Below are 4,503 nucleotides of genomic sequence, written 5' to 3' on the forward strand. Positions count from 1 at the left end.
TACCCCTCACCCCCAACCACAGCCCCCTAACCCCGATGCCCGTCATTCCCAGCCCTGCTGCCCAAGCCAAGCAGCTCCTGCATTGCTCTCTCTTCCTGCCTTCCTCCCCCTGGCTGCTTTTTGCTGTGCCTCTGCTGTCCTGTATGGTGATTGGCTGTTGGGGTACTGTGACCCCCCCCCACCACCACCACCGACAGCCAGTCACCTTGCCCACTGCTCCCAGCCAGAAGCAGCTGGCCCTGGAGAGCAGGGGAACAGCAAAAAACATTTGCTCTTTTTTTAAAAACCCACCTGGACACAGCACAGGGGGCCAAAAAAAGAGGACAAGGGCAGGAAAATCTAGGTGTATGGTAACCCTACTATAGACTCATGGGAATGCAGTGTTTTGTGTGAATGCTCACTAATTATGCTTATGTAGACAACCAGCACTTTTGCTAAATTGAACAAGACTCACTCAATGCTTGGGCATCCATAGAAGCAAAGGTAGTGAAACTTTGTGTAACCTTAGCTTTGCAAAATATTCTAGTTGCAAAATTTGCTCTATGACATGATTAGAAGTAATGGGTGGTATACACTGTCTATTGTATAAAAATAAAGAGAAAAACAAGATCTAAAAACTATATGGATATGGAAGTTATAAATAAGTGGGGTGTGGTTCTTACAATTAGCCACTAGCCTGTTTTAGGAACTGTGTAATGGTATAAGCACAATCCAATCATTATTGGACCCATATAGGAGTTGCAAAATGCAAAATTTTTGATCAGACAGAAAATGGAGTTTGTGTAAGGAACGGCATATGAATAGGCTTGTCTACATTGCCACACTAATTAAAATACGCTCCCCGCACCCCCCCCCCCGGTTCATCCCAGAGCACATGCATACAATACATGCCTTGAGTGCTGGACTGGAAGATGGGAAATAGGTTTCACTACTGAATTTTAGCATGTCAGGGGTTAACTTCTTTGGGCACATCCACATATGCAAGCATGTATGCTTGCACAAACTCAAATAGAAGCAGTGTAAATTTGAACCAGGTCTTTTTGCCTCAGCGCACGTGCCTGGACATGCCCTTTGTTGTGGAGCAAATTGTGCCACTTGGGGCAAAATAACCCTGCTTGGCTCCTCCCAGATCTGCACCCTGCACTTGTCAGTATTGAAATGCATCCTGTTTTTGTTAGCCCACCCGTGTAACCCATCTAGGACTTGCTGCAGTCTTTCCCTCCCTACTAGCGTGCTCACCTCACCCCAAATTTTAGTATCATCAGCAAATTTAAACAGGTTGCATTTCACCCCATCGTCCAAATCGCCAATGAAGAAATTGAACAGTGCAGGCCCGAGGACTGAGCCCTGGGGGACTCCGCTGCCCACTTCTCCCCAGGTTGAATATGACCCGTCCCCCACCCTGCTCTGAGTATGACTCTTCAGCCAATCTGCAATCCATCTGTGTAGGCATCAATGCCACAGTCGCCTAGTTTTTTAAAGAGGATGGGGTGGGAGATGGTGTCAAAGGCCTTGCTGAAGTCCAGAAAGACTACATCCATGGCGACACCTGCATCCAATGCTTTTGTGACCTGACCTGATCATAAAAGGCAATCAGGTTGGTCTGACATGATCTGCCCCTAATGAAACCGTGCTGGTTGCCCTTGAGCATCATCCCTGAAGCCGGCCCATCGCAGATGTGCTCCTTGATGATCTTCTCAAAGAGTTTACCTAGGATTGAGGTAAGACTGACGGGCCTATAGTTGCCCAGGTCCTCCCTCCTCCCTTTTTTAAAGATGGGGACTACATTTGCTATCTTCCAATCATCTGGCACCTGGCCCGAGCACCACGAGCGCTCGTAAAACCGTGCCAAGGGCCCTGTCATAACCCCTCCAAGCTCCCTCAACACCCTGGGGTGGAGAGCATCTGGACCTGCTGATTTGAACACGTCCAACCCCTCCAGAATCTCTCTAACCTGGTCCTCCCCAACCTGAGGTCTGGAGGCATTCCACTCAAGTCCATCTTGCATCATGGTGGGGAAGTCCCGGTCCCTGCACAAGAAAACAGAGGTGAAGAATTGGTTAAAGTTGTCTGCCTTCTCCTCTGGCGCAACCACCAGATTGCCCAGAGGATCTTGCAGGGGCCCCACATTTCCCGGTGCTTTCTTCATCCTCCCTATATATTTGAAAAAGGACTTATCTTTGATCTTGGATGCTAGTCCTAGCTCTATCTCTGCCTTAGCTTTCCTGACAGCCCCTCTACAGGCCCGAGCAGAGGAGGTATACTCCTCTTTGGAGATAGCACTCCCCTTCCACCAGTTGTACACCACCTTTTTGGCAATCAGGCATTCCCGGACGCCCTTGGTGGAGCCAGGGCAACTTTTGGGCACTCTTGCCCCCTTGCTTCTTGTTGGGATGGTCGCCCCTTGGGCCCTGAGTATCGTCTCCTTAAGGAACGACCTCTCATCTTGGGCACTGAGTTCCCCTGCTCTGGAGCATCCCAGTGCCTCTCCCACTAATCTCAACTTGTTGAAGTTGGCCCTCTTGAAGTCTAGGGCTACCACCTTGCTGCAGGCCCTTGACACCCTGCGTTGGATGGTGAATTCCAGCAAGCGATGATTGCTATCACCCAGGTGATCAAGAACCTGGAGGCCCCTTACCAGGTTGTCACCTGTGGCCAGGACCAGGTCCAACAGGGCATTTCCTCTGGTGGAACTGTGCACCTCCTGAATTAAGTGGAGGCCCTGTATCTCAGCCAGGAACCTCCTGGAACGGTCTGACCTGGCTGACTGTTCCTCCCAGCAGATGTCTGGGTAACTACATCCCTTCCCCGGTCCAGCTCCACCCCTTGGCTGGGGGGTTGTAGTAGACCGCCCACAGTTCGATCTCTCTCCCCACAGCCCCCTTGTATCTTGACCCAGAGCACTTCAGCTTGCCCCTCCTCTGACCCCATTCTGCTGGCAGAGGATGTATATTGCTTCTTGACATTGTGTCACACTCCCACCTTTCCTTCCTTCTCTATCCCGCCTGTAAAGCCTATAGCCCCTAATGCTAACTGCCCTGTCATGGGATGAATCCCACCACGTTTCTGTAAGCCCTATTATGTCTGGGTCTGAACTGGCTATTCTGAGGGCGAGTGCCTCCTGTTTGTTCCCCATACTACAAGCATTGATATATAGGCATTTAAGGCCTTGCCTAGCTGCGTGTGCCACCCCCCGATTTGGGAGACTGAACCCCAGTTTCTTACCTGGGCACTCCTTGCATTTGTCACCTGTCTTGCTCACGTGGTGTCTCCTCGTCTTCCTGCAGCCCCCTCCCCCGGCGAGGCAACTGCTGCCTTCGCCACCAAGGTAAGGGGGTACACGCATGGCACACGTGCACCCTGCTCCCTCTGCTCCTGCTCCCCAACTGCCGGGGGAATTTCGAACTGCGGGCTTTTTAAAGCCCATGGTTTGAAATTCCGGCAGTTGACCCCTCAGCCAATCAGGCCTTCCAGCTAGGCCAGAAGTGCGTGCCGGCTGGCCCCGCCCCACCCCCTATGACCCTCCCATTGGGATCCTGGGGTAGCAGGCAATACCACCCCAAGGGACTAGCTGGAGCTGCCCCCCTCTGCTTGGGGGAAAGACCCCCGGGAGCTGCTCCACCACTTTGGGGAAAGGCCCCTGCTAGATCCCCCCCCCCCAACGGTCTTCCTGCCCGCGCACGGCTCGGGAGCGCAGCTCCCTGTCAAGCGAGCTAAGAGGCTCCAAAGAGCTTCCCCTCTGGATCTGCCTCAGCTGTGCTGTACCCTCTGCCCCACTTACTTTATGGGGAATCAGCTGTTGCCCCTGCTGCTGTCTCCTCCACAGCTGCTGCCTTCGCCACTGAGCTAAGGGGGTACACGTGTGGCACACATGTGCCCTGCTCCCTCTGCTCCTGCTCCCCAACTGCCACATGGGCCTCAGGGCCCACGATAATTGAGTAATACAAATAGAAGCTTCTGAGGCCCAGCCACTTGGTATCTGGGGACACTAGCCCCTTGTGGTAGCTAGACTGCTGAAACAGCATCCCAAATTCACTTTTTAAAGTATTCCAGAATCCATATTCTTCCACAATTAAAACAAAAGAGAGAGAGGGATTGATCAAATGGGCAATGTTTTATTGCTATATTTACAAAGTTAAAGCAAGTTGGAAACCTACCAGTGTCTCTAGCATCATAATAAAATAAATCCTAAATATCTATGTTTTAATGTTTACTTTTGGTTTCCTTATTGCATGGTAGGTGTGTGATTGGGGGGATATGGGGTTTGCAGGAGAGGGGTGGGAAGGTGGGGTGGGTGAGTGTGGAGGAATGTGGGGGGATGCGGGTCAGTGTGTCGGTACGTGTGGAGGGGACTGTGGGTGAGGGGGCTGCTTAGGGGTGGGTTGCCAGCCATACATACCCAGGTCTTTATATAAGACTAGCCAATTGCCCATCAAGAATGACAAGGAGAAGGGGATGGGGGAGCGAGCAGGGACAGAGCCCTGCCCCTGCCCCGACCCTGTC

The sequence above is a fragment of the Crocodylus porosus genome, unplaced genomic scaffold (genome assembly GCF_001723895.1).
Source record: "Crocodylus porosus isolate Cpor-Errol unplaced genomic scaffold, CroPor_comp1, whole genome shotgun sequence".
Taxonomy (NCBI): domain Eukaryota; kingdom Metazoa; phylum Chordata; order Crocodylia; family Crocodylidae; genus Crocodylus; species Crocodylus porosus.